The 13,294-nt window shown below is 44.6% G+C and overlaps 1 protein-coding gene across 5 annotated transcripts in view; it reads left to right on the top strand.

Annotated features, from left to right (window-relative positions):
- The window catches only part of LOC138472640 (putative 4,5-dihydroxyphthalate dehydrogenase), a 2,792,617-nt gene that overhangs the window by 934,238 nt on the left and 1,845,085 nt on the right, over positions 1–13,294 (top strand). The gene's annotated exons all lie outside the window — the stretch shown is intronic.

Here is a 13,294-nt window from a genome sequence, read left to right as displayed (position 1 = left end):
GTAACGTGAAATGAAGTCTCAACATATCCAAAGCATTTCTATGACGTTGCTCAACATTATTGCTAACGTTAAGAAATGTATGCTACATTTGTAATCTAACAGGATGTGAGCAGGGTTGGGACAATTGTGCCTTACGGAGCAAATTATCGGAATGGTGGCTCACCACCTCCATTCCTACTAATTTGAATACTGCACCAGGAAGGTAGACCGCAGGCCGATTGGACTAAATGTCACACATTCTGCCAGAAAGTCTAAAAAGCGCTGTCCAGTTAATGTGCATGGGACCTTCCGCCACACTTGGTGCACAGAATGTTGCATGTACTTTGATTGGCTATAGATGCCCTACCAGTCGGTCATAGTGGCTGGAATTATGAGATTACTAGTATGGTCTTGAAAGCTCGGAGTTCTAGCCAATTTGGGCCATCACAGAAATAGTAAGATGAATACCTTACATTCCATGTGGACGATGGAATGGAATATTCTGCCTCTGTACTTGGGAGGCTGTGTTTAAGAAGCTAGAAAACATTCAGTAGTAAAGCATGTAGAATGTTTCAAACTATTTTGCAGCTAAATCAGAATTCAATGTATGAAAATGAAAGAAAGGTACAAATATAAAATATGAAGATGTATCTGTTAGTTCTGTATCATGTGATGTTTTAATCCTTTCTTTCATTTTGATTTGTGTGATTTTGATGCAAGCAGATCATTTCAACCAATCTGCATATATTTCACTCTGATAAAAGAGAAACACCTAAAATGTCACTCCATTCCCTATCATGCAGTTATGCAATCTGGATGGAAGGGGTCAATAAAACAATACAATGGAACCAACAGGATCGAAGCTGCATCATTAGGAGCACCACATCCCATCTATCAGATCCCTCCCAGCCAGCAACAAAGGCCGCTCAAGATAGCCACAAGTACCAAAAAGAGGATTACCATCACACACTCTATTCGACATGAGTTTTTTCTAAATAATTTATTTCGACATTATTTTATGTTTGGGGCATTACTTATATTATAAACCCTACCCCAGCCCCCTCCCCAACCATTGTAACTCCTTAACCCACCCCCCCAAATATATTTCAATTATTATTTTCGAAATTATTTAGTTGGAAAAATGTATTTTGAAAAAACTGTTGGTGATGAATCAATGCAATACTATCACACTCTCTATCATAGTCCTGACAACTTTATCCAGTGTCCCATAATCTCCCCTCACCTCACACTGAGGACTACCAAGGCTCTGTGATACAGCTATGGAGGTTTAGCCCCTTGGGCACATTTTCAAACAGATGAGCACAGATGTCTGAACTTCCTCTTAAGAAATACCTTTTACTTGCCGGACACTAGTGATGTATCTTTATCCACATCCCCATTACCAGTAGATTGGCTCTGATGCTCTACTTCCACATCATTCTGTTTCCCGTGAGTAAAAGATCACTTGTTGCATCTTGCCTATGTAGCAGGTCACCACTTAAAGCCCTCTTATTAATTGGAGCTGAGCTCAAGACCCAATCCAGTCAGGTGAATCTCCTTCAGTTTTCATAACAGAAGCACTTTCCAGACTGAAGGTGATCCGGTTATGCCAATCAGCTCTACTGCATTCTCTACAGTTTCATCAGACTCTAATCCTCCTACAGTAGAGATGCTTACTCCTCCATTTGTAGCCACTAGACCACTAACTACAGAACTTCACGGCCTGCTTCCTTGGTCATCGGTCCTTAATCCAGCGCACCAGGTACTGCTAGAGTTCTCAGGGCTCTCTGCCACCAGTTTCAATGCCTTGGGGTGCATACTTCCACTAACACCAGCAGCACCAAACTGCAGTGTTATTGGGTGGTCCATCTAATGTCCTGGTCCACTGTGGTACTTGGCAGTAAGACCTCTCCCTCCATGTTCACCCAATGTCACTTTGTTCTCCCCACATCATGCTCACCACCTTTAACTAAAGATTGGGCCTCAACCACAAGAATCAAGTAAGGATCATATTGAAAGCACTCTGAATGCTGCATCAGGGCATATATGCTCCTCTTAACTTTTCTCTGTCATTTGTGGACTGAAGGTTCTAAAACACCCTCAACTGATGCCCCAACGGCTCCCTCACATTATTCCTTACCCGCAGGAAATCTCTCTGACTTCTCACCTTGCAAAGGGGCCCAGTGGTGGAGCCTTCTCCAAAGTATAGAGTCATGTGCTTTTGCTTTTAGTGTTGCAGCGATCCTGTAGCAGAGGCTGGTTAGAAGTACAGCGAGACAAAAGTATGTTGACCCTAAATGGAACTCATCAGTCAATCACAGTTTCTTTTCTTACATGGTTTCTCAGGACAGGGGTTATCCTATGCTAGCTAAAGTGCCCACTACAAGTCCTGAGACTTGTGAGATTTTTTTTTTCTCCTGCCAACAGATTACTTATCTTGTAGCCGGCTGGGAAATTGATCTAACCATATAATATGAACATTCTCTTTGACAGACCTTTCTTCATCTTTTTTTCCTTTCTGGTTATCCTACCCCAATCAACCAAGACTACTTTGTTGTAATCTTGCTTCTTTGTAAGATGTCACCATTTGGCAATTATCTGAACTATATACAACTTAAAAAAAATAAATAGGTTAATGTATTATAAACAGGACATTTAAACTAACCTAATTGACATTCAAAACTTAAGATGCCTCATGTATGAGGTAGAGAAAACATTACACATCAGCAGGGATCTAGTGCAGACAAGATCAAATCTAGGCCCTCTGCCATGCCTTCTGCCCACCCCATTGCAGAGGCGTTGCTAGGGTGGGGGGTAGGGGGGCTATAGCCCCTGGTCTTTTGGTTGTAGCCCCGGATAGAATCTCAGGAGCTACAGCCAAATTGCTAGCTAGCCACCAGTCCCGACAGTTCCGACATTAGCGTAGCCCCGGGTCTTTTCCAGACCTAGCAACACCCCTGCCCCATTGTAATGTGTAAATGCTAAAACATGAGATACTTCCAGCTGCTAAGATTACAATTGAAAAAGACCACACTTTCTAGTGATTTGAAAATGTGCACCCATACCCACAAGCATGGTTTTCTTCTGCTTGACTCTTCTCCCCCTTATTGACACCTTCTGATGGGGTCAAAGAAGGCATGCTCAGTTGTTCTTGAAACCCCTGACACCACATATGCCGATGCACAATCTGGATGTGGTATTAAGGATTGCTTAAAAGACCAGCATTATCGTGAGCAAATGAGAAGTACAAGTCAAGACATATCATGATCTAATAGACACAGAATGCTCTGTGAATGGTATCTACTTAGCTGAGCCGCCTGCATGTTTCTATATGTTATGCAATGTTAGCTAATACTTATAAGGCACTTTGTCCCCTTTGGTGGGAGTCTTCCGGGCGGCCACGGAATGTCAGAACACTACTTGTGGGCGTGACCCAACATGAATTAATGGCTGAATAGGGTGGTTATGAGCATTCTTCTAAACCTAAGAGGGTCTTGTTTGCTCTGGTGCTTGGTTCTAGAGACTAGCAGCCTGGAACGATAAAGAACAACCTCCTATCCCTTGATCTAGGTACCAGTAGTAGATTGAGATTGTTTGAACAGAAGAGGCAGCTCGTTTAAAGAGTTAAATGTGTCCCTTATTTACCTCTGCAGGTAAAATAGCCTGGTGCACTTTACATAGTGTTGCACAAAGTGGAAGTGAGGTGCTAAAATGTCCTAATTTTTCACTAAGTACATGCTTCCACATTTAGACCTTCTCTAAACGAAGGCCTACAGGGTATGGAATACTCCAATACATGCTGTTAGCGTAATCAATGTAGGACAGCTCACATGATGAAATGGCTCTGACCTGACAGTTGAAGCTGAAAAATGTAAACATGTAACTTGGCTTTCGCAGATGCTAGAAACCTTTCTTTGCAGTTGATATCATTTGGAGAGCTAAATTAAGCTTAAAATATTCTAGAATTCCCAAGTTCTTGTCAGTAGTTACTGGCATTGAACTGGTGCTGAGCTCTGAAAACTAAATGTGAGAGGCCCTCTAGGAGAGTGCCTATCACCACACTCTCTGCCTTAGTGGGATTTAGCTTGAAAGACTCAAGTTGCATTAATTTGTAAATACTTTGCATACAGTGGCTAAAGTTTTGAATTGGATCTGTCACAGTCAAGTTCATTTTAAATATCAACTTTGTCGCCTGCATAATTCTGTAACTTGACATCGAAGGCGCAGATTAATCTGACCAGTGGAGCCAGATATATATTAAAAAGTAGCAGGTACAAAGAACTGTGTGGGACCTGACATTTTGTGTTTCTCAGTTCTGATTCAAAGGGACAGAGAACCACTTTATGTCCAGACCAATCAGGAAGAATTCTAGTTAGCTATATATAAAGTTGTTTGTTACCCTCTTGGGGGAGATCTTGCATCTCCTCACCTACCCAGAATGTTTGTGGTCTTGCTGGCTCCCAATCTCTGGCTTACTCAGCATTGACTGACCTTGGGCTGGAACCAGATAGTCCAAATGTTCTCCTGACAACCTGATTGGTACAGACATATGACACATATCTTTTGGGAGTGGGAAGATGTTAAATTCCTTGGGGAAATGATTGCTTCAATGTATGAAATGTTTTGCATTCAAGATCATCTCTGAGCTCACTCATGCAAAAAGCATCGAGGCAATGACACGAGGTTCATTACTGTAGAACACGCAGTTGTGATGCGCTCCTCAACTCAGACTATTGATACATTATAACAAAGAGCAGCTTAGTGCCGCCTGTGCACATTGGATGTTCAGAAGTGCTCATGCACAGTGTACCTTTTGTTGGCCTGAGTTCAATTGGGCAATCTTTGTGTATTCATTTTCGTGAAACCCAACCCCACATCCATCGCAGTCGCCATTTTGGCACCTTTGCTAACTGGTCCCCCGGCCACTTAACAGAAACATACCACTGCCATCCTTTGCCAAGCAGGTGTTGACAAATACTGGTTAACAAGGATCTCCAACAAAGGTCAAGTGCATATAGGCTTTTGAAGCCTTTCATCTCCTTATCCTGTTTGATAATATATGGACATTAATAGTGTTCCCACTGGCCACTCTGTGATGGTCTGCAGAATAACAATTGCTTTGGGTCCGTTTAAGAATCAGTGACACAGTACGTGGTGAGCATCTTTCAGCTGTAAACGAGCATGATCTTTGTGACCACCAGGAATCCTGTGGCAATAGTGAGCAAGGGGTCCACGTTTGGGTCTCACCTTCAGTTACTAGGGGAATCGTCCTCGTCTGGGTCCCACCCTCAGTTACTAGGGGAATCCAGACGTGGATCCCTTGCTCACTATTCTTAGAGAGGCACAGCTACACCCTACTGATGAGGTTCAACCAGACCGAAACACGTGTCTGGGGTTGCTGTTGGTGCTCTTGTTCAGAGGAGAATTGCCTAGTATTTCGGTGCTGGACTGCCCCAGGGCAGGACAAAGACTGATATGTTTGGGATATTTCTCCTCTGTGAAAGATAGTGAACTAAAGACTCTGGTTAAGGCTCTTGTAACAAGGACTCATGTCTGGCAGAGAGTCTCCCAGGACCCCCCTTGTTATTTGCATATTTCAAGTAACTTTGGGTCTCACCCTCAGTTACTAGGGGAATCCAGATGTGGACCCCTTGCTCACTATTCTTAGAGAGGCACAGCTACACCCTACTGATGAGGTTCAACCAGATCGAAACACGTGTCTGGGGTTGCTGTTGGTACTCTTGTTCAGAGGAGAATTGCCTAGTATTTCGGTGCTGGACTGCCCCAGGGCAGGACAAAGACTGATATGTTTAGGATATTTCTCCTCTGTGAAAGATAGTGAGCTAAAGACTCTGGGTAAGGCTCTTGTAACCGGGACTCGTGTCTGGCAGAGAGACTCCCAGGACCCCCTTGTTATTTGCATGTTTGGAGACACAGCCAGCCCCTTTACACAACTGTGTCCTGTGCCTGTGATTGGGAGACCTGCCCCCTTTTGCTTAAAAGATCTCCAGCCTCCCCGGAGTGGCGAAGCCCGGCAGATGGCAAAGGATGGCTGTTTGGAGCCATAGCTGTTTGGAGCCGCTGCGTGGAGGGGCAGTTAGTCGAGCAGCAACTCTGTAGGGAGCCAAAAGTGACCCTGAAACGGGTAGAAATTGCTTCTCTTGTACTCAAAATCTTCACACTGTTCGCTCGTTTGGTGTTGAAGCCTTGGTGATGTGTTCTACCGAGGTGTGGGCTTCTTAATTATCCCAACACGGTCCTACACTTCCTTTTTGGCAGCACCATTTCTTTGCTTGGCTGTGTGTGGTGTTTCGAGCATCTGGATTATTACGCACTTCCATTTAAGAAAATAAGATCAGTTCACGTTTGCCTGACATTCTTACATAATTTTTTCACCATTTCTGGAGGTGGCTGCAGTTGATCTACTGGCGTGCCATTGCAATATTGGGAGAGAGGAAAAATAAATAAGAGGGCGAAGTTTGTTAGACTTCTAGCTACCCGCTCGGCTCCCTGCACCAATTTGCGACTGGGCCTGGAAGCTTCAGGTCCAGGGTGCAAGGGTGGTTAGTAGGACTATGGATGACTCATTTGCCAATCCGGTGTTCTTTGCCCCTGGGTCCTGTTATTTAATTGACTGTGTGGACTGGCTCTAATTTTATAATTTTTGTTTAGACTGGTGTCTTATGGTATTTCAAGCATATTTCAAAGGTATTGCACTCTTTAATGAGTGCCAAGCTAATAAGTAGCTGCTGTTGTGGTAAGGGCAAGGACTAATTGGTGTCATGGTGATAGTGGCCCTGCATGGGTTCTTGCTTGAGCCATGTCGAAGAGAAAGCCGTCTCCGACGCCTCCCCCGCGAAGGGTTCTAAAAAACTCAACAGCATTTTTCAACCAGTCATGGAAGTTAACGTACTCATAACGGAGATCAAAGAAATACTCTATGATATTGAGGCGGGCAGTAAGGGCCAAGGGAAAAAGCCTCCTAGCTCAAACTGTGTGGTAAATGGAGCAGATGGAGAGCTGCAGGAGAACATGACATAGTGGTGATCTCACCCTCAATCCCTATCTTGAATAGATTTTCAGCATTGAATACACTAGAATGGGGATGTAACAGTAAGGTAAATGGTGTGAGGACTAAAGAGGGGAAAAAAGCAAAAGGGTGTAAGGGCAAAATACTCCTAGACAAAGTAGGGTATAAAAAGGTAAGGAAAGGGTCTGAAAGCACAAAGGTAAATGATAAATGTTCACAAAGACCCCAACATTGAGTAATAAGGCAGAAGAGTGTAATAGAGATGACCTGAGGGTAGAGCTAGGGAGCCTTACGGAAGCCGTTGCCAACATTTCGGCTGTGATGGGGCCCTTTATATTATAAGTAGACAAATTACACTCCTCAGTTCGGGAGCCTTGGAAAGCCGCAGGGCTCCACGAGGGATCCAATTACTTTCATGGCCAAAGCTCAAGATGCATCCCCAGGTAGCTTGGTCAAGGACAAATCTGGTAGTGGGCAAGCCAAGGGAATAGGCAAGTTGGCGATCACCTCAAACGGGGCGGACCAATTACAGCTGTTGTTAACAACCAAGCAGCAAAATCCAATAAGGATACAAATATTTCAGCTTGCTGAATAAACCATTAGAAGAGCCCCCAATGTCCTATGATTGTAGGAACCCATAGTTCCAATATTTTTGTTACACACCCCATGAACCTACGAGGAACATATACTAGAGCTAGAGGTGCCATTGGAGGATTCATTGAGAGAGTAGTTCCTCGGCATGGCATTTTCAGAAGGCCGTTTACAGAGCCATCCACCCAGGCCAAGTATCTTTTTTTTTTAATAAACATTTTTATTGGTTTTTACAACAATCAACATTCAACAAAACCAGCAGTAGTTATCCTAATACTTTAGCATCATGTTCATATCGTGAAATCTCTACCACTTACCCCTTGCCCTCCCCCCAACTCGAGCCTACTCCACTTCACATTCTGCTTCTCTTTCTTCTGGGGGAACATCCCCTACCGTATTCTCAAAAGTTTCCTGATCGCTTAAGCTGTCCTGGGTGGACCCATACAACGTGGCCACTAAGTGTTTCCAGGCCGTCACCGTTTCTGCTTCCTCCTCCCCTTCCCTACTGCCTGCTTCATGCCACACTGCCGTTTCGGCCTCGGTCCATTTCTGGAGGTCACTTCACCGAACTTCTACCCTCGGTCTGTTGCATGCCTTCCACCCCATTGCAATTCTGCGCTTGGCAAGTATGTATGCCAAGTCTTTAAGCTTGCTCACATGTTTAAATTGGCGCGGTCTAGGGAACCACCCTACCATGCATGCCCACACTGATTCCAAGTTTAGCTTGATCCCTTTCTCATGTAATCGGTGGGCTACTTCTCCCCAGAACTTCCCAATTTCTGGACATGCCCAAAACATGTGTGTCATCCCTGAGTTTTTAGGGCATGTTTGTCGTTCGGCGTTCTTAAACCGAGCTATAATCTGGGGGGTCATGAATGCCCTGTGGGTTATATATAGCTGGATTTGTTGTAGCCTCGCATTCCTAGACACTTTTTTATGGTACCCTTGAGCCCTCTCCCATAGCCCGCCACTCATGAATTCCCCGGCTTCCTCTTCCCAATCACGTCTTAATTGGGCCACTTCTTTTCCCACCCTGGACATCAGCAGTTCATAGATTCGCGAAACCTCATGCCCTTCCTCTGCTATATCATATATCGTTTCTATGGCTGTGTCAGGTTGATCTTCCAGTATTATTTCAGACCATGTCTCTCTGATCCGTCGCACCATTCTAGTATAAGTAATGTACTTCCCTATGTGTAGACCCGTTTCCTCTGCCAGCACCCCAAATTCCTTTACTTCCCCCTCCTGCCATATGTCTCCCACCGTTGCTATCCCAACCGGTTCCCAGTGTCTACGAACCGTCTTTCTTAGTTGCACGTCTCCTCCGGTCAATGCCACTAGCGGCACTTGCCGAGAACACGGGGTTGGGTTCTCCATGACCTGACAAGCCTTGCGCCATATCTTCCATCCCAATCCCAACATCCCTGGGCGCCCTTTTAGCTCAGATTTGGGCAGCCATATCACTTCTTTTAGAAAAAAACAGGGCACACTCCGATCTCAACAGTCTTGACTCTGATGTCGAGTCTTCCGTTAACCACTTGACCACATATTGCAGTTGACTGGCCAAGTAATAGATCTCAACATTAGGCAATTTTATACCCCCTTTATCATACGTGTTCTGCAACTTCCATAGGGCAATTCTGTTCCTAGTTCCATGCCAAATAAAGCCCCTGCATATGCCCTGGAGTTTGACAAAGAAACGCTTTGGTATCATGTATGGTATGTTCCCAAACAAATGTAGTAGCCTAGGCAACACAACCATCTTCAACAGCGCCCCCCTCGCCATCGTGGCCAAGGGAAGCTTAGTCCAGAACCTCATACTATTTTCAATGTTCACTAACGCTTTCTCAGTGTTGTGTTTATATTCTGCTTCCACCGTGTGATAAATGTCAATTCCCAGGTATCTGAAAGTGCTGGTCTCCCATGGTATTTGTAAGACTGGTAATTGTTCCCGCGGGGCCCCTAAATACCTCCCCAGGGGAAATATACACGATTTCTTGGGATTAACTGCAGTGCCAGAGAGCAACACGAATCGCTCAATTACTTCTAAAATGTATTGGAGATTTTCCTCACGGTATCTCAGATATAGTAGTAACATGTCATCTGCATATAATGAGATTAAGTGTGGTCCCCCTTTTGTGTAAATCCCGACTTCCTCGTATTGCTGCCTCAAGTATATCGCCAGGGGTTCCAATGCTAGGATGTACAACATCGGGGACCAAGGACATCCTTGTCTGGTGCCCCTACTGAGTTGCCACCTCTCCGAGATGATCGCTCCCGTCTTAACTCTGGCTAGCTGTTAGGTAAGATTTCCACAGGGCTGGTAAATCTTCCTTGCCTGGTTCAACTCCAGAACTTTTTGCTTTTCTAGTGAGATATTTTCCATTAATACCTCAGTGAGTGGGAACCTTTTTCCACACTCACCTGTCTTTAACTCTTTTTATGGGTGTCATTTTTAAGACTCTCCATAGTGTCTTTTTAAAGTTATCATGTCTAACAACTTATTGGCAATAAGTGCCTGTTGTTGCTGGGTTGCCCTAGGGGCTCCCCCTTTAACTTTCTTGTGCTAACCTTGAGTGAACTACAGTTCCCAAGGGTAGAAAGGATCTTTGGATCCCTTTTACATTTACTTCTGTGAAACCAGCACACCCCACCTTATGTGGAGTGCTGGGGAGATACAATGTATCCCCTTTCACATTTAAACTGTAACAATTCTGTTACAGTGACAAGCTTACCTTTAATGGCTGGTGGCAGTGATACCTTTTACTAATTTGGTGCACCTTTACCGCGTGCTGTAATCACAGCTGCAGTAAAGGCACCTAAGGGTGCTCATTTTTACCAAAATGGCCCCTGTCTTCTTTTTCTGCCATTTTAGTGTTTCTTGTCGTTTCTTGTTCCTTCCCCTGACATCCAGGGCGGGAAAATCCTTTGTGTGAGTTTTGTCTTCGGCGGGAGTCCCCTGGACACCCCGCCCAGGCTCCAGTCAGTCTGTAAGCACAGGAAGTGGGGGAGGGGTCCCAAACTTCCCCCTCCTTTGTCTTAGGTCTTCCTTCAACTGGGCCAAATCCCAGTGGGGGGTTGGCTGTCCTGATTGGACAGCCAAACGCCCCTTTCTTGTAAAATGCAGGGAGAGAATGCAGAGGTTGTGTTGCAGTTCCTGATAAATACTGGAAACCTGGAAGCTGAAGTCATGTCGACCACTGGAACTGAAAACCGAAGAGGATGACGAAGGAAAAGCGGCGGGAATGATTTCCAGCGGCCGGAGAGCCTGCTTTGTAACCGGAGCCTGCTGCAGCCCTTCCTTCCGATCGACCTGGGGTCTCCAGAAACGACGACCCGAACCCAGAGCCTGTGAGACCCACTAGACTCAAGACGACCTGCATTTTGAGCCATCCCACGGGTTCCTGCGACCTTGCGTTCTTGCAATACCCCAATACCCTGGGACCTCCTGCCACTGTGCGGTGCATGGTCTTCCGAATTCCGAATCTCGCTGAAACTTCGTGGGCATCTTGGTCTATCTCCAGAGACACGAATCGAGTCCAAAAAGTCCCCTCACAAGAGTGCTGGACCTTTTAAACGACGAGAATTCAACCGCGATTTTCTGTCTTCTTCTGTGCTCCTTGAAAAGGCGCCAAACCCGCAGAACCGCATTCAGCCGCGAGAGAAATCTTGCCTAGAGCCTTCTTCATCGATCCCTGCTGCAAAGTCCCTTCTGAGGTCTTGTGTTTAGTCTCCAGGACAAGGAATCCAGTGACCGGGTATTTGGCTGCAGTCCCTGAAGTTCTCCTGCTGCAATCTCTTCTTCATTGCTGAGGTACTGTGTTGGCTTGGGTATATACTTACCTTAAGCCTGTTGGGATTTCTGTGTAGTCCTGGGGTGTTTTCTGTGATTGGGAGGTCCCTCGTCCAGTACACCCAGTCCCACTGCTAGAATCCTGCTGGGGTGTCTTCTGCGAAGCCCCTGGACCCTCTTCTAACCCTAGAAGTAAAGTCCTCACTTGGTTGCCAGTTTTCCTAAGGAAACTCTGACTTTTGCTACTAAAGAACTTATTCTAACACTGCCTATTGGTCACTAGTCCTAGTGACCCCCCCTTCTGCCACTGAGAACACTCATGCTCTAAGGGAAAAGACTTTGAAGGGATTGGGACTTCTGCCTAGAAAAGAAATCAAGTGTTTTTACTTACTTGTAAAGAGTTGGTTGGTAACTGTAATTCTAAGAGTGAACAGTTACAAAAGTTCTTACTGATCTTGAATGTGTGATGCACTGTTCTTAAAAGTATGGTTAACATCTTTTCTTCCTTAGCCACTGTTTTGCCAGTCTAAAAGAAAGTAGATGTAAAGGTATTTTACTCTCCTGTGATTAGGTTGTGCCTCTTTACAAAAGTAATGTGTTGGTTTCACCAGATTATTCCTAAAGGGTAATTGTATGAGTGTCCTCCAACTGTTGGTATCACCAGGTTAGTCCTGTTAGGATAACTGTATGAGTGTCCCCCAACTGGGTCTTGCTTCCCCTGACTTGCTGCTAGCCTGGCTTTAATAAGTCTACATTAGGTTGTTGCCTACCTAGAATATCTATTCTGTAAAGTGTGACATTGGGTTTTACTTTCCCCTTCATTGTGAAGTTAAAGTAAGTGGGTTCTACTTACCTTGTGTTAGCTGTGTGCCATCCAAAACAAGTTACAAGAGTTATTGCTTATCTCCATCTGGGGTTCCCTGATTTCCAAAGCATCTGTAATTGTATATTACATCCATTAGGTTTTGCTCACCTGGTATAACTGTGTGTTATGACAAAAGTAGTGATAGGTTTTTACTGCACCTAGAATAAGTGTTTCACTATTCACCAAAAGTATATTGGCCAGTTGACTGTTTATGTGATTTGTTCCAAGAGTCACTGTACAACTGGAAGGGCCTACTGCCCTTGTATTACCAAAAGTAATCTAAAAGTAACCATTGGTCTTTTACTCCCAAAGAATAGGCTTGGCCTATACTAAATGTGTATAACAAGGTTTTGACTTCCCTAGAACTACTGTTAGGTGTTCCAAATAAGGTCTATACTTGGGTCTGTGTACTTTCAAGTATAGTGTTGTGTTTTATATTGTGATTTCATATAATGTTTCAGTATTTACTTAACCCCTAGATTTATCTGGGCCTACTTGTATTTAAATAAATCCTTTATTTTTATAATACATAGTGTTTCAGTGTTTCTTTGGATCATTTGTATTACAATTTTCACTTGTACTGTATCTACTGCCCTCTCTCCCTCCTAAGATGAGCCTGGCTGCTCTGTCTACGCTACCCCGAACTCAGGTGGTACAGCCTTATTCTAGGAGTGGAGTCTTGTACTGCCTCAGTAGAATGGTTTTGCTAGGCCCTTAACTGGACTTCAGAAAAACTGTCCTAACACTAGCGGTGAACTGTACAGTATTTTCACCCACTTAAGGTACCCGGGCACTATCCCATATTTTCTTAGAGCTGCCATCAACCAAGGTCATTTCACAGAGTCAAAGGCCTTCACTGCATCAAGTGATACAATTGCAATCTCGCTTGTGTCTCCTACTGTGTGCTCTATGACCCGGTGGAGTCGTCTGAGGTTGTCTGACATGCTTCTGCACGGGACATATCCGGACTGATCAGGGTGTATTAATCTACTTATAACCTGTCTCATCCTATTTGCCAACACAGCCGTGAGTATCT

This window comes from Ambystoma mexicanum, chromosome 8 (assembly GCF_040938575.1).
Source record: "Ambystoma mexicanum isolate Mex_15411 chromosome 8, UKY_AmexF1_1, whole genome shotgun sequence".
In the NCBI taxonomy this organism is placed as follows: domain Eukaryota; kingdom Metazoa; phylum Chordata; class Amphibia; order Caudata; family Ambystomatidae; genus Ambystoma; species Ambystoma mexicanum.
The sequence above is the reverse complement of the archived record's forward strand: the minus strand, read 5'-3'. Positions and strand labels throughout refer to the sequence as shown.